A 22,660-nucleotide genomic window follows, 5' to 3' on the forward strand; every position below is an offset into this window, starting at 1 on the left:
TGGACTCCCGCAACCGTTACCCTTCGTGGGTTGAAGTCTCCATCAACGTGGATGTAGGATAGCACCACCTATCCGAACCACGGGAAAAACATCCGTGTCTCCAATTGTGTTTGAAATCTCCAAACCCTTCCCTTTACATTCTTGCAAGTTGCATGCTTTACTTTCCGCTGCCAATGTACTCTTTGCATGCTTGCTTGAATTGTGTGATGATTGCTTGACTTGTCCTAAAATAGCTAAAATCTGCCAAGAACTAAAATTGGGAAAAAGTTAAGTTTTTATTTGGTCAAGTAGTCTAATCACCCCCCTCTAGACATACTTTCGATCCTACAAAAATGCCCGTGGTACCCTTAAACCGAAAGAACCGCCTCAAATCGGTGGGGGTACTTTCGTAACTTACCCCACATTGGTTCCCCACTGCCATCCCATCCGCCCACCCATTCGTACACCGAGGCCGCAAAAACCCGCGACAAAACCCCACACCCTGCTCCGTCTGCCACCTAGTCGGAGCCTCTTCCCTGACGACGTCGTCCACAGCAACACCTCGACGTCCCTCATCCACCGTACCGGATGAGGATCCGTCGTCGATCTCATCGTCCCGCCGGTTCAGCCACCCCGTCCTCCACCTCCAAGGAGCTATCCCGACGTTCCCCTCGTCTTTCACGCCACCTCCATTCCCACACCGCCGTCTTCACCTGCACCACCGGAAGAGCATCATCATCATCGTTTCCTCGGATGAAGTTGCGGCCTAATCGGCGCCACCAAAGAGTTTGTACACTAATCGCCGCATTTTCTTCTTGATTCGATCTCATGGTGCTGCCGGCGCTCAGTCCCGAGCCGACACGGCGCGGCTCCATCCACGGCGGCGTCGCCGGCCACTTCCACCACGGTGTCGCTCCCTCGGCGGCGACGTCCACATCAGTAGGAGCTGCTGCTGCTTTAGCTCTCGCTCGCGCTGCTGCTCTACTCTTGCTCTCGGTCCCCTGCCTGGTCTGCTCTTGCTATTGCTCTTGCTCGCGCTGTTGCTCTCGCTCTTGCTCTTTCTTGCGATGCTGCTCCGATTTAGCTACACTTCAGTCGACTGAATCGACTTTTGGGTCAGTCAATTTTCAGGGGGTGGGGGGGCTCGCCGGGGTGAAGGAAGAACCAGCCGCAGCGGGGAGGGGGGCTCACCGGAGAGGTACCCCACTATCTATCTTAGGGTTCAGGATGGGGGCGGTGGTCGCCGGCGGTGACGGGGCATTGGCGGGGCCGTGGCGTGGGGATCGTTGGAGAAGAAGCTAGGCACGGGGGGCCTAGAGGGATGGCCGGGGCGGCGGCAGACCGGTGGTGGGGGGTGTTTTCGAGGCGGGCGGGGCGGCGCACCGCCGGCCGCGGACGGTGGGGGCTGCTGTTTGGCGGGTGGTGGCTGGCGGCTCAGGGGGGGTGGAGGTTGAAGATGAACTGTGGTCCCTTGATTTCGTATCCAACGACTGCGAAATCAACTGACCAGAGATGAAAAAGTCAGTCGACCGACGTGTAGCCTCACCTTGCTAGTGCGTTCAGTTTCGACAACAAAATGTAGTTTCGACAGCAAAATTCAGTTTCGACAGTTAAGTTCAGTTTCGATAGTTAAGTTCAGAGATGAGCGGCTGATGTATTTTACATCTAGCACTTTGTGGTTATGTATTTTACGTCATGTATTGGAGATGCTATTAGAATTCCACTCAGGTTAACATTGTTCGTTATCACTCTTGTCCTGCTTCAGCCTCAGCGTCGTACAACTCACCGGAGCTGCTCCAACGACAAAACCCTCCATCACAGCGGAGCAGTACCTCGGGCTCCATCTCCAGACGCCTAAGATCTTCTTCCCCTCCTCCGACAGCAAAGTCAGCCGGAGCATCCTCACTGGCCAACCCAATCACGCTGAGATCGACATGGCTTCACCAAAAGGGTTGTACACTTATTGCATCTCTTTTTTACTCTACATGTTATATATATTGTCCACTGAGCACACGGATTTGTTCCTTTAGTGTCTCCTTGAAAGAAAAAACGTAGGAATTTTAATTTTCACTTGTCCTCCTTTTCAAATTCCTATTCATGAAGCACAAGACTAAGAGATAGTAGCATAATAGCATTATAGTCATACATTTTCTTGTGGTTTGACTTAATCTCACCATGCTTCTTTGCATCCTGTGATCTTCCAATTGTTGTGAATCAAACACCCAGATTGGCAGAAATCCTGTGTTTTTAAATTCTCTGTTTTGCACATGCATTCCTATCCTATTCCGGTCTATTTCCTATCCCTGCATTGTTGGAATCCTCCAATTCAAACGAGCCCTCACAGAATTACTTCTCTTACAGATAGTTGTCAAAGAAAATCTTGCGTGGTTTGTCCCGCTCCTGCTGCGCCGTCGTCCACCCCAGCTCAGCTGCTCCAACGACAGAAGGGTCCAGCACAGCAGGGATCCGGCCTCCAGACTGTCTTTCGCCGCCTCAGATCTTCTTCCCCGCCGCTGGCAGCCATGAAAACTGCATTACCATCATCAACCGAGCAGATGACCTCGAGGACTACACGGGTCTGCAAGAGAGGTCGCACTCTTTCGTGTCTGCTTACGTTATGCATCGCTTAATATTACATGCTACTTTATCGTCCTGTTCACCGATTAGACTCTGAGTCAGCTCCAAACTAATGGTCAAACTTGCGTTTTTAAATGGTTGTGGGGTACATATCGGGGCCGCTATCAATAGTATCTATCTACTATCTGGTTAATCTCCGGTGTCTACTATGAGTTTCATGTTGGGTGGGAAACAAACAATAAAGAAGCCATTATCTGTATTTTTTAACTGAAGCCATTATCCGCCTGCTATTATTGGTTTTGGGTCTATCCACAGGTTTCTACCATCACTCTGGATTTCTGCATGCACTCCTTACATAATCTCACTATGTTTTATTCATATGCATGACAGTTATTGTAAACAATGGAACTGAACATGTAGAGCAAAACAGACGAGCCTTGCGTGGCAATAAAATTTCATGCAGACGTCGCTCCATGGTAGGCGCAAAGGCATCCCCCTCCACGCATTTCGGATTGTAATCGAGAGGAAGATATCTGTTCTGAGGGGGATTCAGAAGGAGAAGACAACTCCTATTTACCCCCTGAGGTCTTCGCTCTAACTTGGCATGCTGATGTTGGTTATATCATGCATATGGTGTCTTGCATTGCTTACTTTATACATCAAATATGTCATCTGCTTAGTTTAGACATCCTTTGTGCGAATGCCGTCTGTTTAGTTTATTCATCATTTATGTGAATTATGCAACGCCATCTTGTTTAGCCAGACATCATATATGTGAATTTTGCAATGCCATCCTGCTTAGCCAGTCATCTTATATGTAAATTATATCATGCCATCCTTTTTTCGTTACATATTACATTTGTCAACAATGTTAGTACATTCAACAGCTCTTCGTGTGCATCAGCCATTTGACACGGTGATGGCAAATTCTGGAGTGAAAACAAGGTCTTCAGAGCAGACTACGCTATCTGACGAAGCGCATAACCCGCTGGTTACGGATAGCTCCTCAGAGGAGGATTCAGAGACAGATGACCAGTCCTATTCCCCCCCCCAAGGTGTATGCTCTAACTTGGCAGGGTTATGTTGCTCATATCGTGCATATGGTGTCTCGCATTGCTATGTCATTTGATTAGTTTAGACATGCTTTGTGTGAATGCCACCTGTTCAGTGTCTAATTACCATATATGTGAATTATGCATTGCCATCTTGTTGCAAGACATTATATATGTGAATTATACAATGATATCTTGTTGCAAAGGCATTATATATGTGAATTATGCAATGCCATGCTGTTTAGCCAATCATCATGTATGTGAATTATATCATGCTATCATTTTTTTGTATTACGTGTTCCATTTGTCGACAACATTTGTATATTCAACTACTCTTCCTATGCATTAGCCATTTGAAGCGGTGATGGAAGTATCTGGAGTGAAAACAAGGCATTCAGAGCAGACAATGCTACCTGCTGAAGCAGACATCTTCCTGGTTATAGAGAGCTCCTCAGAGGAGGATTCAGAGACTGATGACCAGTCCTATTTCCCCCCTGAGGTCTATGCTCAAACTTGGCAGGGTTATATTACCCATGTCATGCATGTTGTCTTGCATTGCTTAGTTTTTACATCATATATGGATTGCCATCTGCTTACTTGCTTACTATATAAATCATATATTTGAATTATATCATGCCATCATGTTTACATAGTACATACACATCATCTATCTGAATTATGGCATGGCAACCCATTTAATAAAGACATCATATAGTTATATCATCTCATCCTGTTTAGTGTTTACAGTCATCATATTTTGAATTATGGCATTCTATCCGTGAATGTATGTGAATAATGGCATGCCAACCTATTTAATAAACACATTATATAGTTATGTCATGTCATCCTGTTTACATAGTCTCATATTTTGAACTATGTCTTTCCATCTTTTTTAGTTAGCCATCATAAAGTGAAATTGTGTCATGCTATCCTGTTTAGTTAGCCATCATATATGTGAAATTGTGTCATGCTATCCTGTTTGGTTAGACAACATAAATATGAATTATTTCATGCCCTCTTTTATTCCCCACTATCAATTGCACATGTCTATCATACAATGTCTATACTTTCAATTACTTTTCTTGTTTATCAGCCATTTGAATTGGAGAGCGTGATGGCAGTATCTAAGGGAGTAACAACACGGTCATCAGAAAAGATAGTGCTACCAGTTGATGCAGATAGAACCATAGTTGTACTTGCCCAAGGACCAGATCCACCACACATAACCCAGACTCTCGCAGATTGTACCCCTACCCAGTTGGACAGAGAACCAGCTACACCCCTTCTAACCCCATCCCCGACAGATAGTAACCCAGTTCCAGTTGACACAACACCGTCTCCGCCACAGAGCACCCAGACACGAGCAGTTAGTAAGGGAACTGTAGTGCCCAAAGCACGAGGACCACCACTCCGAATCCCAACTCAACGCTTAAAGGAGAAGAAGATTTGTTCTCAGGTCAGGTTCTGTATCTATGGTTCATACTCATTTGCTCTTGCATTACTGTATTTACTCATACCAACTATTTTCAAATTTGAAGGATGGAATTGAAACTCCAATGGCGCAACAGGTATGTTTTAAACCTGTTTCTTTAACTGGTTTGCTATTGTAACCTGCTCTATGTTGATTTCAGTTTCAATTGAATAAATAGTTATGCTCTCATGTCATGCACATTACAAGTGTTGTTATTGCTCTATAGTTACCCACACTTATATTCTGTCTATTCTGCTTTGTCTTGAACAAATATTATTTGAATTGTGTCTCTATCTTGATTTGGCAACAAAAACTAGAATGATATAGACCATAAAGTGACCATGGTACATAGATATATGTTTGTTTCATGATGTTATCCTGTCCACTTTACTACTAAACTCATTTACCAAAATGAGTTTCATACACAACATGGTAAACATGTGATGTGTCTGCTTGTTTCTCTTTTAGACTGCGGACAAAATATTGGAGAACACTACCGCGTTATCCAATGGTAAAGGAAGTAATGCAGATAAGGTTCAAGATAGTGAGACATCCCTGTTGGTCTCCAAGAAAGATGATAAAAACTATCTTGACGACAGTGAGGGAACCCAAAAGTCATGTCTTGATGTAGTGTTCGAGTTACTGGCCACTACTGCTGGCACAAGCTCTTCGAATTCGCTGCCTGAATCAGTTCATCTTCTTAAGTCTCAACTTCAAGTTGAAAGATATCGATCAGATGTGCTGCGACAGGAAGCTGAAGGAGTGAGGAAGCCCCTGCAGAATTCAGATGCATATTTTCTGGTGCAACAGGAAGCGCTGGAGGATTTAAGCGCCAAACAAGAGAAAGTTAATAAGCTTGCTAAGCATCTTGCCAGCATTATGGGTACCCAGGATATTGTTTCTTGAGATCTTCTGAAGTGGTTTCAGTTCTGGATTTGTTTTGTTGCGACGTTTATTTGCGCTGGTCGCCAAGTTTGACAACTAGTGTATATGATATGCTGCTTTGTTCCCTATATTTGCACTGGTGGTGAACTTTGATGCCCAGTGGATGTAATATGTGTAATAGCCGTGATAGCCTAGCGTTAGTTGCTTGCTTATTTATTTCCTTGTTGTCTTGTTTATTTGTTTGCTTGTAGTCATTGCAGTTCTTTTTCCGCGGTTAGCTAGTGGCTGCAATAACCTATTTTTTAAAACTAGGCCACAATAACCATGGGCTAATATTTACTGTAGTGACACTGGGCCTCCTACTGGCCGTAGAAACAGTGGGCCTTCTACGGGTCGTAGAAACAATGGGCCTTCTACGGGCCGTAGAAACAATGGGCCTTCTGCGGGCCGTATGATCGATTGGCCAAACATGGGCCAAACAGACCGCATTATGGCCGTAAACGGGCTATAGTTGGAATCGTCCGTTCATGGGCCGACCATAACGGGCCATCATTAATAGGCCATATTTGATGATGCTATGAAAACGGCCCAATGTATTAACAGACCACAAACAGGCGACTGTAACCACGGGCTGAATTTGGCCCACAAGCAGAAAATGATAGTAACGGGCCGTAAGTAAACGAATGCTGGAAATGAGCCCAAGAATAAATGGCTCTGAGAAGGCCGAAAGATAACATGGGCTGGAAACGACCCAACGGAATAACGGGCCGTTAATGGGTATAAAGTGATACACTGTTCATTACGGGCCAGTTTCACCACGGGCCGTTAATGGGTGTAAAGTGGTACACTGTTCATTACGGGCCAGTTTCACCACGGGCCGTTAATAGGCCAAGAGTTACATAGGGCCTCATATGGGCCGAAAGACGTCATGGGCCATACATGCGCCAGAAGTGAAAACGGGCTGGAATCATATTAGATGGCCCAGATGACGCTACTAGGCCTAATTCGGATAGGGCGTAACGGGCCTTGGGTTAGCGGGCTGTAAATGGGCAATATGTGAACAGGCCGTTAACAGGCTTTCCATGGGCCGGCCCGACACCTTTTGACTAAGTCAAACGGGCCGACCTTTTCACAGGAATGGGCCTCTGTTGGGCCGTGCCACGTGTCGACGTATCATAGGCGCCTTCCGTCCAATGAGTGGATGACATCTGTCCAAACGATGAGCCGACACGTGTTTCCTCCAGCCAATGATGATTTTACACGCGGAAAATCCCCATCGGTCGGGGCTCTTAACAGGTTATCGGATCCAAAACCCGACCCGATAGCTTAACAATGTTCCGTTACGGTGGATGCCACGTGTCGGTCACCCTTGATGAAAGCACTTCTGTGACGCGCGATTTATCGTCATGGAAGTGGACACTTCTGTGATGATAATTTTGGTAATGTCATGGAACACTTCTACGATAGCACATGTATGACTATCTTGATTCTGTCATAAAATCGTCATGGATGTACATGCATGACAAAAAACGCGAGCTACTGTGAGAAACACGTATCATCACGGAAGTGTATTTTTTTGTAGTGGAAGAAGGTGATGACCCGCAACATGGAGCTAGAAGAGGAACTCAAGGCTACACGCGATGGATATGAAGAGGAAATTGCGGTACTACTGGAGAAGAATGAAGACCTGAAGAGGAAACTAGGAGTATTCATGGGGGACCCTAAACCTGGAGTAGACATTCGTTCAGAAGACTACATCATACTAGACGACACAGACTCCAACCCCGACAGGGATGATGATCATGAAGACGAAGCTGGAGCAGATATTATGGAGTCTTCCACCGATCAAAATTTCTAGTCGACCACCATATTACCATTAGAGTTCTTCCATGTATATAGTAATCGTTCGCGAGATTTTGTAACGGTAGCTTAGATCGATTGTATGAAACTTGTTTGATATTGAGTGGTGTGGAATGAATTTGTTTGTCACATGTGCATATGGGTAGTGAACAATCTCTTTAGACCTCACTCTATTCTATTCTCACCCCTCTAAACCTATCAGATGCCTCCGAGACGTGACCCCGCATTCGCCTTCCCACCGGAGATTACTCAGTTGATCCAACAGCACAATGCCTTGCTATAGTTGCTAGTCCAGAACCAAGGCCACAACAACCCACCACCACCCCCAGTTGACAACTTAGCCCACTTTCTTAGGTTGAATCCGCCGGTGTTCTCTAGTAGCACCGAGCCGGTTGTTGCTGATGACTGGCTCCGCAAGATTGGAAGGGAGCTAACCACCACAGGTTGCATAGATGCTGAGAAGGTGCGCTTTGCCGCACATCAACTGGATGGACCCGCAGCCTCATGGTGGGAGAACTACACTGCCACTTTCCCGTGGCCAATGTGACTTGGGATCAGTTCCAACAAGCCTTCTGCACCAGACATGTCTCAGCTAGAGCTATGAGCATGAAGAAGCGTGAGTTCCGCAACTTATGCCAGGGAAACCGTATTGTCGCGCAGTACGTGGATGAGTTCAGCAAGTTAGCACGTTATGCCCCAGATGAAGTGGCCACAGATGCCACGAAGCAGGAGAAGTTTCTTGAGGGGCTGAATGATGAGCTGAGTATGCAGTTGATGGTAGCAACATTCACCAACTATTAGGAGCTGGTAGACAGGGCCCTCATGATTGAAGGCAAGCAGCGGTAGATAGAGAGCCGCAAACGGAAGTACGGATAGGGGAAGTACAACTCTGGAGCTCAGCAGAAGCCACGTTTTACCCCATACTCGGGAGGACACACCCATCATAACCATGGAGGCCATTCTCATAATGGAGGAAGTCCACACAACCACAGTGGCCCTAAGAATGGAAATGGGAATGGAGGAAACAACAGCTAGAGTTGTTCCAACCCCGCGACACCGCCAAGAAGGATCTGAGTCACGTTACTTGTTTCAAGTGCGGGAAGACTAGACACTACGCCAATGATTGTTCTGAGACAAAGAATGGTAATGACAATGGAAGCTGTGGAAAGAAGCCCAACCCTTTCACCAAAGGTCAGGTGAATCACGTCAATGTGGAGGAAGTTGAAGAGCAGCCTGACGCAGTTATTGGTAAGTTTTTTATTAAGTCATTTATAGCTATTATCCTTTTTGACACCGGTGCATCGCATTCATACATATCAAGGGGATTTGTGGATAAGTTTAAGTTGCCCACTGTAGCCCTTAAGACACCTATGTGAGAAGCTCACCCGGAGCGGAGTATATGGCTAGCCGAGGATGTTTTCAGTTGCCATTGACCATAGGTAGGCATGTTTTCCCCTCCGACCTTGTTATTCTGGAATCACAAGGATTGGATGTGATACTAGGCATGGATTGGCTATCGATGTATGGAGGAAATATCAATTGTGCTAGTAAGTGAATTCTTCTCACCACCCTAGAAGGGAAAAGGATCAAGTATGTGTCTAGGCATGCGCCAAGGAGGACTCAGCTAAATTCACTCTCGGGAGTGGTACAGGAGGAAGTGCCCGTTGTGAAGGATTATCCAGATGTATTCCCGGAGGAATTACCAAGCATGCCACCAGATTAAGACATAGAGTTTTTGATCGAGTTGTTTCCAGGCACCGGACCAATATCGAAGAGACCATGTCGGATGCCCGCAAATGATCTGGAAGAAATTAAGAAGAAGATTAAGGAGTTATTGGAGAAAGGTTATATTCGACCAAGTTCATCACCGTGGGGAGCACCAGTGCTCCTAGTTGATAATAAGGATGGATCTTTGAGAATGGTTGTTGATTATCGTGCACTCAATGAGGTGACAATCAAGAACAAATACCCACTACCGATGATCAATGATTTGTTTGACCACCTGCAGGGAGCTAAAGTATTCTCCAAGATTGATCTACGATCAGGATATCACCAGTTCAAGATCCAAGAATAAGATATACCTAACACAGCTTTTACCACAAGGTATGGGCTATATGAGTACATGGTCATGTCTTTTGGTTTGACTAACGCCCCTGCCTACTTTATGAGTATGATGAATAAGGTGTTCATGGAGTTCTTGGATAAGTTTGTTGTGGTGTTCATTGATGATATATTGGTGTACTTGAAGAATGAAGAAGAGCACAAGGAACGTTTGCGCTTGGTTCTCGAGAAGCTCGGGGAACATCAGTTATATGCCGAGTTCAGCAAATGTGAGTTCTGGTTGAAGGAAGTAGGATTTCATGGACATGTTATATCTAGAGAAGGTATAGCAGTAGACCCTTCCAAGGTTCAGTCTGTCACTGAGTGGTTGGCACCCACCTCAGTTAGAGAGATACGTAGTTTCTTTGGACTCGCAGGATATTATTGGAGATTCATTGAGCATTTTTCCAAGATCGCAAAGCCCATGACGGAGTTATTGAAGAAGGACACCAAGTTTAAATGGACCGAGAAATGTGAGGCCAGTTTTCAGGAGTTGAGGAAACGTTTAGTTACAGCCCCAGTGCTGATTCTTCCAGATATACGCAAGGATTTCCATGTATATTGCGATGCTTCTCGCCAGGGACTTGGAGGCATACTTATGCAAGATGTAAGAGTTGTTTCATATGCCTCACGTCAGCTTCGACCTCATGAGTTGAATTATGCCACGCATGATTTGGAGTTAGCGGCCGTAGTGCATGCGCTCAAGACCTGGAGACATTTTCTCATTGGAAACCGTTGTGATGTATACACGGATCATAAGAGTTTGAAGTACATCTTCACCCAGAAGGAGTTGAATCTCGGGCAGAGGAGATGGCTGGAGCTCATAAAGGATTATGACATGAAGCTGCATTATCATCCAGGCAAGGCCAATGTAGTAGCAAACGCTTTGAGCCGCAAGAGTTATGTTAATACTCTAATGACTAGAGAATTACCTCAGGAGTTAGCCGGCGATCTCAGAGAACTTCGCTTGGATATAGTTCCGAGAGGTTTTGTTGCAGTGTTGGAAGTTCAGTCCACGTTGTTGGGAAAGATTCGAGAAGCCCAGAAGACTGGAAAGAGACTGCGGAGATAAACGAGAAGATGAATAAAGGAAAGGCCAAAGGTTTTCGTGAGGATGAACACGAAACTTTATAGTGTGAGGATCGTATTTATGTGCCTAATGATGCAGAGATCAGGAAGTTAATTCTTCAGGAACCTCGTGACTCACCATACTCAATCCACCCAGGCAACACCAAGATGTATTTGGATTTGAAGGAACGTATCTGGTGGACAGGTATGTAGAAGGATATTGCCGAGTATGTAGCCGTATGTGACGTATGTCAGAGAGTTAAGGCAGAAGATCAGAAGCCAGCAGGATTACTTCAGCCTTTGCCGATACCCGAATGGAAGTGGGATAAGCTTGGCATGGATTTCATCACCGGATTACCCAGGATACGTACATGATATGATTCCATTTGGGTTGTAGTTGATCGCTTGACCAAAGTGGCCCACTTTATCCTCATGAAAACCACTTATACAAGCGCGAAGTTGGCCAAGATCTATATGACTAGGATCGTATGTCCACATGGAGTTCCGAGGACCAACGTATCAGATAGAGGAACACAATTTACCTCAAAGTTTTGGAATCAATTGCACCAGACTATGGGAATCAGGCTAGAGTTCAGTACAGCCTTTCATCCGCAGATAGATGGACAGACTAAGAGAGTCAATCAGATTCTGGAGGACATTTTGAGAGCTTGTGCGCTAGACTATGGGTCTAGTTGGGATGATAATTTGCCTTACACAGAGTTCTCATATAACAACAGCTACCAGGCTAGTTTGAAGATGGCCCCTTTTGAAGCTTTGTATGGAAGGAGGTACATGACACCATTGATGTGGGATGAAGTTGGAGACCGACAATTGTTCGAGCCAGACTTAATCAGAGAGTCTGAGGAGAAAGTCAAGTTGATTCACGATAGACTGAAGTAGCTCAGTCCAGGCAGAAGAGTTATGCCGATAGTAAACGCAAGGAGGTAGCCTATGAAGTCGGAATCAGAGGATATCTCTGTGTGTCACCACTTCGAGGAGTTAAACGATTTGGAGTCAAAGGAAAGTTAGCACCAAGATTTGTAGGACCATACCGAGTTTTGGAGCGTATGGGCGAAGTAGCCTACAAGTTGGAATTACCCGAAGGATTGTCAGGAGTTCATGATGTGTTTCACATTTCCCAGTTGAAGAAGTGACATGCAGAGATGGCCGATATTCCTCTGAGAGATACAGTGCCCCTAGAAACAATTCAGTTGGAGAGTGACCTGACTTATGAGGAGAAACCATCAAGATTTTAGAGTTCGCCAATCGAGTCGCACGCAACAGGGTCATCAAGTTTTGCAAAGTTCAGTGGAGTCACCATACCGAGGAAGAAGCCACCTGGGAGCGAGAAGAAGACCTACGGAAAGACCACCCACACCTTTTTGCTAGCCAACCCAAATCTCGAGGGCGAGATTCATCTTAAGGGGGGTAGGTTTGTACCATCCCAATTTTCAATTTGGATGTTAACCACTAGGTCATCATATGCATCCATGATTTGTGCATTTTGAATTTGATTTATTTGGACATTTTGATCCTAGAGACCTTAAGCAACTCAAGGACCATTTGAGAGAGTTGGAGGTTTTCACAAAAATCCATTTTTGAATTTTCAAAATTGGTAAATTGGATCAAAGTGATTTTTATTTGAAATTATTTTCCAATTATTTTCAAAAATAAATAAATAATGAAAGAAGATCATATGACTTCTTCAAAACGGCTAGGAAATATTGGAAATTTGATATTGAATAAAAACATATATTTATTTGAATTTTATTTGCAATTTTATTCGTTTGAATTTTATTAAATTCGGGGAAAATGTGCATTTTTTAAAATTACATTTAGCCAGAAAAATGTTCACTTTGTCCTAAATATTAGGAGCGAATGGTGAAAATTATTTCTGCAATTTTAGGACTTTATTTTATTATTATTGGGATTTTTCTTTGCGGTGAAATTATTTAAAAAAGTTTTGGATCGGACTGGGCCAAAGGCCCAGCCGGCCCAAACCGCGCCGCCGCCTTCCACCTCGCGCCTGAGCCGGACTCCTCCGGAGTCCGAGCTCCACACGCCACCGGCCGGCCCCCTGCCCAAGTCGGACCCGCCCGGGGTTCCTTATAAGCCGCCCTCCCGGCCCTCTCCTCCACCAAGCCGTGCCGCCTCCCGCCGCCTGGAGCCGCCGCTGCAGTCGCCTGCCGCCGTAGCTGCCGCCTGGAGCCGCCCGCCGCCGTAGCCGCCACCGCCGCTGCCGCTACCGAGCCGCCGCGCCGCGCCGCCCCGCCGCTCGTCGCCATCGTTCGCCGCTCCGTCTGCCGCGCCACCCCGCCCGCAGTCGCCGGAGCCGCGCTGCCGTCGGAGCCCGATCCAATCCACAACTGGGTTTTTTTTTGCGAACCAGTATAACCGCCGAATAAACCCGCCCCGGTTTTTTAAGTTTCAGTTTTTCTTTTTAGGTCGGTTTATTTTATTAGGTTAGTTTAATTAGCGCACGTTCGTTCGTTTAGATCTGTTAGTGAACGCTTTCGATCATTAGTTTATATTAGCGAACATTCGTTTGTTAGAATTTTCTTTTTAGTTTTATTTTTGGCCAGGGACCTATCCGCGAATTAGTTTTCTTACATATTAGTCCATGATCTTTAAACCTTCACTAGTTTTTGCTCGCTTATCCAAATCCAACGAAACCAACGCCAAATTCTTCGTTACGTTCCCCTCTGTTCATATAAACAACTTAAATATGATTTTGAAAATTTAAAATTTGGTTTCAAGCAGATTTGAATTTGAACTTCTTTTGATCGTAGTTTGAGTTTCATAGCTCCGATTCGATTGATTCTTTTTGCAAATCGAAGATCTTCACTTGTACATTATGTTTAGATATTTTTATTTGGTTTTACCCTTGTATATTTTGCTTGAGTGCTTATGTATGCTATTGTTTGTTTCTGATAGAGTACCCGGAGTGCGAAGCTTGCTACTACGAATCTCTAGGGTTTTCCGATCGTTAGCAAGGAAAGTAACACTTTGATCATACCCTTTATTACCCAGTTTTGATGCATTAGTCTCAACCCTCAAACATTGCATGAGTAGGATTGGTAAAATGTTGGTGTGATTAAGTAGTTGATGAGGTAGGAACCTATTGTCCTTTTATCAACCCCGGGTATTATACGTTATGCTCATACTGCTTGCTATGCTCGTAGACGTGGTTTGGGTATGTGAGATTCATGAAAGCTGCGAGAGTAATATTATCTAAGGGAAACTTAAGGTGGATACTTTAATACACATCTGGGTGGAATTGTTGTGGGCACCTGGGGAATCCAGTGTTGTCCTAGGAGATCCGGGGGTACCCGTGTGATCATCCTATGGAATGCCACCCAGGCTCAAAGGGATCATAAGATTATTCATGCTAGAAACTTCCGTGTGTAGCCACAAGCCATAATGGCTCTAGCATAGTTAAGTAAGTTGTGGGAAACCTTTCCATGATGGGCTAGTAGATGTAGGGGAATTGTAGGTCTACCGACCTATCTATGGGTTAAGGGGCCTCTTCGGAAAAACTATGTCTCGATCATCCGGTTCTCAAACATCAGGCAGTGCGAGGAATTCAACGAAGGAGATCGAATCTTGTGGGTAAAAGTGCACAAACCTCTGCAGAGTGTACAAACTAATCATGATTAGCCGTGTCCCTGGTTATGGACATCTTGAGTATCTGGTACTTGAATTATTGTTTGATCTCATCACTTTACTTAATTAATTTGTTGGGTTGTTAATATCTTTTTGGGAATTGAGTTCAGGTTACCTTCTCATTAATGACATAAATTTGGTAGTTAAATAAAAAAACCATTCCTTTGTTGTAGGGAAAAATTGGCTTTATGCAAATGTTAAACCTAGAGCCTCCACCAGCCAAATATGCATGTAGTGATAGTTGTTATTTTTTCATTGCTCTATAGTGTTATCTTGTCCGCATATTCCATGTGCTGACCTACACGGCTACAATGTATCATGTTGCAGAATTTTCAGACGAAGAGTAAGGTGCGATAGGTCGTTGTCATGCACTCAGTTTTGCCACAGAATTGGATGGACCCATTTATCTTCGATGCTTCCGTAGTTATGTTATTTAGATGGCCTTCGGCCATATTATTGTAATAAGTTCTCCTTATGATACACTCGATGTAATAAGTGTGTGATTGAAATCTATTATAAAATCCTCGAGTATTGTGTGTGTCAGCAATACTGATCCAGGGATGACACTTAAGCATAGAGGCTTCGATCCATTCGGGTCGGGTCACTACAAACACGTAGTAGGTGACTATAACTTGCAAGATCGGATCTAGAACATGGATATAATGATGAATTCATAAACGGTTCAGATCAGAAATCATGGCACCCGAGCCCCAAGTGACAAGCATTAAGCATGGCAAAGTCATAGCAACATCAATCTAAGAACATAGTGGATACTAGGGATCAGGCCAAACTAACTCGATTACATGATGAATCTCATCCAACTCCTCACCGAACAACGAGCCTACGAAGGAATTACTCACTCCCAGTGGGGAGCATCATGGAATTGGCGATGGAGAAGGGTTGGTGATGATGAAGAACAAAGATCCCCCTCTTTGGAGCCCCAAATGGACTCCAGATCTGCCCTCCCGAGGAAGATCAGGGCTTGGCGGCGGCTCCGTCTCGTGGATCGCGATAATTCTTTCTCCCTGGTTTGTTCTGGAAATATGTGAATTTATAGTATCAGGGGGGTTGTCAGCGGGGCCACCAGGTGGGTACAACGCGCCTGGGCACGCCAGGAGAGGGGGCGCACCCTGGTGGGTTGTGCCCACCCAGGGGCCCCTCTCTTGTGGGTCTTGGCTCCAGTAATTTTTATTATTGATATAAAAAAATCCTCAAAAAGTTTCGTTCCATTCCGAGAACTTTTATTTCTGCACAGAAACAACGCCATGGTAGTTCTGCTGAAAACAGCGTCAATCCGGGGTTAGTTTCATTCAAATCATGCAAATAAGAGTCCAAAACAAGAGGAAAAGCGTGAGAAAAAGTAGATACGTTGGAGACGTATCAACTCCCCCAAGCGTAAACCTTTGTTTGTCCTCAAGCAATTCAGTTGATAAACTGAAAGTGAGAAAGAAAAACTTTTTACGAACTCTTTTGCTCTTGTTTGCATAAATAAGCTTAAACAACACCCAGGTTTTCAGCCAACATTATAACTAATCATGTTGACAATAACTCTTAAAGATTATAATGACTCATATCAATGACATAATCAGCTAGCGAACAATAATAAGATATCTCAAATGGCAACACATTGTCAAAACAACCATGATATAATATGACAATAGTGGTATCTCGCTAGCCCTTTCTGAGACCGCAAAACATAAATGCAGAGCACCTCCAAAGTTCAAGCAGCGACTAAACATTGTAATTCATGGTAGAAAAGATCCATTCATGATGCTCCCAACATTAGCTACACACAATGCATAAATCATGACCGTTGTGCTCTACTCAGTTTCTGGCGCTTGTTTTAGAAGGTGGTGACACAACATAAAAGTAAATAGATAGTCCATTCGCAGAGGGAAGCAGTGATTTTCAGAGGTGCCAGAGCTCAGTTTTTAAAATAGAGATAAATGGTATTTTGAGACATGCACCCTTCTCATTCACTTCACGACCATCAGTTATCAACATCTTCCTTGCTAAGCACGCTAGTGGCGGTTCCCAAGCAGTAAAAGTAAAGGCTTTGACTCCATTGGGAGTTTTTGTTTGATTATTTAAGAGATGAACTCTTTTTGTATTTTGCAGTTTGGGACTGGGCATCCCTATTACCGTCCATTTTCTCGTGCGATGGCGAGTGAATAAACACTCGATCTCAGAATAACCCGCTTAGCACGGAAGATATCGACCACCTCCTGTCGTTCCATGAACGATCCAGGTGAACAAAACGGATAATTTTTTAGAAGTTTTTAGAGGTGGCACATGCAAATTTACTTAGTACGGCAGGGTAACACTGTATATAGGTAGGTATGGTGGACTCATCTGGAATAACTTTGGGTTCAAGGTTTTTGATGTACAAGCAGAGTCCCCACTTAGTACAAGCGAAGGCTAGCAATTTAGATTGAGAAGCGGCCAGCTAGAGAGCAACAACGATCATAACCATGCATTATGCGTAATTAACATTGGACACTAGCATGAGTAGGATATGAACACCATGGACATAAACATTATAGATGCTATGTTGGTTTTGATTCAACTACATGCATGAACATGTACCAAGTCAAGCCACTTGAACATTCAGAGGAGGATATCATATCATCATAGTACATCACAATCATTTTAACGCTATGTTGATATCCAAGATAAATCATTATTAACACGGGAGAGAGAGCAATGGGGATTTTTTTCCTAGAGGTAAGTGATGATGTGGTATGAAGAGGTAAGTGAGGGGGCCCACATGGGGACCACAACCCACCAGGGCATGCCTGGGGGTGCTGGCACGCCCAGGTGGGTTGTGCCCACCTGGTGCACCTCCCTCTGATGTTATTTGCACCAAATATTCTCAAATATTCAGAAAAAATCGTATTAAATTTTCAGGGCATTTTGAGAACTTCTATTTTTGGGTCATTTTTTATTGCACGGGAAATTCAAAAAACAGACAAGACATGGCATTTTATTTTATTTAACTAATAAAAACATAGAATAAAAAGTAGGGACAAAAAGTAGTGCTTACTAAATTCATTAACTTCATACCGTTCAAAAATGATCCATTAATAAGGTTGATCAAGTCTTATTAACAACCACTTTTGATTAGCATGAAACTGAAGAACTTTCGTAAATCACTATGTTACCTCAATGGGGATATGCATTTCCCCAACAATAAGCATTTCATATTTCTTTTTGACAGTAGGTAGAGGTATTTGAAAACTTCCAATAGTGATTGTCGGAGATTTTTCAATAACATTAATACCATTCACTTGGAATTGTTTCTTCGGAAAGTGCACTGTATGCTCATTGCCATTAATATGAAAAGTGACCTTGCTTTCATTGCAATCAATAACAGCCCCTACGGTATTCAAGAAGGGTCTACCAAGGATAATCGACATGTTGTCGTCCTCGGGCATCTCAAGTATAACAAAGTCAGTTAAAATAGTAACATTAGCAACAACAACGGGCACATCCTCATAGATACCGATAGGTATGGCAGTTGATTTGTGAGCCATCTGCAAAGATATTTCAGTAGGTGTGAGTTTATTCAAGTCAAGTCTTTTATATAAAGAGAAAGGCATAACACTAACACCAGCTCCTAAATCACACAAAGCAGTTTTCACATAATTCTTTTTGATAGAGCAAGGTATAGTTGGTATTCCCGGATCTCCAAGTTTTTTAGGTACTCCATCTTCAAAAGTTTAATTAGCAAGCATAGTGGAGATTTCAGCCTCTGGTATTTTTCTCTTATTTGTGATGTCTTTCATATACTTTGCATAAGGAGGCATTTTCAATATATCAGTCAAGCGAGTACGCAAAAAGACTGGCCTCATCATTTCAACAAAGCGTTCAAATTCTTCATCATCATTCTTTTTAGTTGACTTGGGTGGAAAAGTCATAGGTTTTTGAACTCATGGTTCTCTTTCTTTACCGTGTTTTCTAGCCACAAAGTCTCTTTTATCATATCTTTTGTTTTTAGCTTGTGGGTTATCAAGATCAACAGATGGTTCTATCTCAACATCATTGTATGGTTCTTTTTCATTGGTTGGTTGAGAGTCTTCATGAACCTCATCATTATCTTTTTCATTATCATTAGGTGAGTGTTCATTACCAGATTGAGTTTCAGCATCAGAGATAGAAACTTCATTTTCATTATCAAGAGGTTTTTCTATTTCAGGTTCACTAGAAGTGTGCAAAGTCCTATCATTTTTCTTTTTCTTTCTAGAAGGACTAGGTGCACTAGTGTTAGCTCTTTGTGAATCTTGTTCAATTCTTTTAGGGTGTCCCTCAGGATAAAGTGGTTCCTGAGTCATTTTACCTCCTCTAGTTGCAACTCTAACAGCAAAGTCATGCATATTATGAATCATTTCATCAAGTTTCCCGTTGAGATTTAGCAACTTGTTCTAATTGAGTTTGAACCATAGAAGCATGTTTTCCAACACCTCTAACATCATTTGATATTCTAAATAACAAGTCACTCAAGTAAGCAATGATATCAGATTTGTATTTCAATTGTTTGATAACATTTGCATTGAAGTGATCTTGTTTTCTAATGTAGTTTTCAAACTCATAAAGGCATCGACTAGGATGCATATTGTGAGGATTGTCATTATCATTAAACTTCATAAGTGAATTTACCTCTACCACCTTAGGAATTGGTGATGTATTAAGCCCATGTATTTCTTCAATAGGAGGTAAATTTTTAACATCCTTAGCTTTAATACATTTTTCTGTCATAGATTTCTTTGCCTCTTGCATATCTTCGGGACTGAGATATAATATACCCCTCTTCTTCGGAGTGGGTTTACGCGGTGGTTCAGGAATAGTCCAATCATCATAGTTTTCAATATGTTATTCAATATTTCTTCAGTTTGTTCAACAGTTCGTTCCCTGAAAACACAACTAGCACAACTATCTAGGAAGTCCCTAGAAGCATCGGTTAGTCCATTATAGAAGATATCAAGTATTTCATTTTTCTTAAGAGGATGATCAGGCAAAGCATTAAGTAACTGGCAAAGCCTCCCCCAAGATTGTGGGAGAATCTCTTCTTCAGTTTGCACAAAGTTAAATATTTCCTGTAAGGCAGCTTGTTTCATATGAGCAGGAAAATATTTTTTAGAGAAGTAATAAATCATATCCCGGGGACTACGCACACAAACAGGAGTAAGAGTGTTGTACCAAGCTTTAGCATCACCCTTTAATGAGAAAGGAAATTATTTGAGAATAAAGTAATAGCGAGTTTTCTCATCACGAGTAAAAAGGGTGGCTATGTCATTCAACTTAGTAAGATGTGCCGCAAAAGTTTCAGTTTCATAAAATGGAAAGGATCAGATTCAACAGAGAATTCATAATCCTTATCATCAATAAAGATAGGTGAAGTAGCAAACTTAGGATCACATTTCATTCTAGCATTCAGAGATTTTTCTTTATACTTTTGTAGTAATTTCTCTAGATCATCTCTATCATTACAAGCAAAATATCTCTAGTTGTTTTTTCACTCATAACATAACCTTCCGGTACCTTAGGCAATTCATATCTAAGAAGGCTAGTTCTAGCAGGTGTTTCGGGAGTTTCAGTTTCAAGCTCATCATCAGATTCAACAACATCATGCTGTATAACTCTAGCAATTTGTTTATCAAGAAATTCCCCAAGTTGCACATCATCATTATCAAGCAAGGTACTAGCATCATCATAAGAATCATTCATAGTAGAAGTAGCATCATCAATAACTTGCGACATATCAGAATTAATAGCATGTGGTGGTGTTGCAAGTTTATTCATAACAGAAGGTGAATCTAAAGCAGAACTGGATGGCAGTTCCTTCCCTCCCCTCGTCCTTGAGGGAAATATCTTAGTCTTTGGATCCTTCAGATTCTTCATAGTGATAATATGATAATAATCCCAAGTGACTCAAAAAATATAGCTATGCTCCCCGGAAACGGCGCCAGAAAAAGGTCTTGATAACCCACAAGTATAGGGGATTGCAACGGTTTTCGAGGGTAGAGTATTCAACCCAAATTTATAGATTCGACATAAGGGGAGCCAAAGAATATTTGAAGGTATTAGGAGCTGAGTTGTCAATTCAACCACACCTGGAGATTAATTATCTGCAGCAAAGTAGTCTGATAGTTTTGATAATAGTGACAGCAGCAACGGTAACAGTGATAGAAGTAGTTTGTAGCAAGTGTAACAGCGATGATAGCAATAGTAACACAGCAAGATTAATAAGGATAAATTCATAGGCATTGGATCATGACTTGTTGGATGATATTCATCATGAGATAGTTATAACCTAGGGCAATACGACACTGGCTCCAGTTCATCAATATAATGTAGGCATGTATTCTCTAAATAGTCATACGTGCTTTATTAAAAGAACTTGCATGACATCTTTTGTCCTACCCTCCCATGACAGAGGCGTCCATATTGGAAACTAAGGGATATTAAGGCCTCCTTTTAATAGAGAACCGGAACAAAGCATTAACACATAGTGAATACATTAACTCCTCAAACTACGGTCATCACCGGGAGTGGAACCGGGGTTGCCGGATCATAACACATAGTAGGTGACTATAACTTGCAAGATCGGATGTAGAACATGGATATAAATGATGAATTCATAAACGGTTTAGATCTGAAATCATGGCACCCGGGCCCAAAGTGACAAGCATTAAGCATGGCAAAGTCATAGCAACATCAATCTAAGAACATAGTGGATACTAGGGATCAAGCCCTAACAAAACTAACTTGATTACATGATGAATCTCATCCAACTCCTCACCAACCAGCGAGCCTACAAAGGAATTACTCACTCTCGGTGGCGAGCATCATGGAATTGGCGATGGAGAAGGATTGGTGATGACGAAGAACGAAGATCCTCCTCTTCGGAGCCCCAAACGGACTCTAGATCTGCCCTCCCAAGGAAGAATAGGGCTTGGCGGTGGCTCCGTCTCATGGATTGTGATAATTCTTTCTCCCTGATTTTTTTCTGGAAATATGTGAATTTATAGTATCAGCGGGGTCGTCAGCAGGGCCACCAGATGGGTACAACCCACCTGGGCGCGCCAGGAGAGGAGGCGTGCCCTGGTGGGTTGTGCCCACCCAGGGGCCCCTCTCTGGTGGGTCTTGGCTCCAGTAATTCTTATTATTGATATAAAAAATCCTCAAAAAGTTTCATTCCATTCCGAGAACTTTTATTTCTGCACAAAAACAACACCATGGTAGTTCTGCTGAAAATAACGTCACTCCGGGGTTAGTTTCATTCAAATCATGCAAATTAGAGTCCAAAACAAGAGGAAAAGTGTGAGAAAAAGTAGATACGTTGGAGACATATCAATTGACAACCCCTTTAACATGTTGGGTTGCAAGAAGTTGTTATTTGTGTGTAGGTGCTATTTACGTTGTGTTGCTTGGTTCTCCTACTGGTTCGATAACCTTGGTTTCATATCTGACGGAAATACCTACCGCTGTTGTGCTGCATCATCCCTTCCTCTTTGGGGAAATACCGAAGTAGCTTCAGGCGACATCAAAAGGAATTTCTGGCGCTGTTGCCGGGGAGGATCTTCAACATATACTAGGTTCCTAATCACAAATCTCATCTCCTCGCAATTTACATTATTTTCCATTTGCCTCTCATTTTCCTCTCCCCCACTTCACAAAAATTTGCCGTTTTATTCGCCCCTCTTTTTCCGTTCGCCGTTTTCTCGTCGGATCTATCCTTTGCTTGCAATCATGAGTGATTTCCGTATGGCACTAATAGATGATGGCCTAAATCCTAAGATTGGACGTACGGGCAATCTGGATGCGAAAACTTTTATCTTGGGGCAAGGGAACGTTATGGAAAAGAATGCATCCAAGAATTTTTCAATTGTGTTGGGAATCTAAGTCTTGATGATGCTCCTATACTTAAAACTACTAGATCTTATGCGGATGCTATTTCAGCACTAGTTCTGAAACTTGGAAGTAAATTTATTCGTACTCACCCTAC

The sequence above is a fragment of the Triticum urartu genome, chromosome 4A (genome assembly GCF_056163025.1).
Source record: "Triticum urartu cultivar PI428250 chromosome 4A, HENAU_Tu73, whole genome shotgun sequence".
Classification (NCBI taxonomy): Eukaryota; Viridiplantae; Streptophyta; class Magnoliopsida; order Poales; family Poaceae; genus Triticum; species Triticum urartu.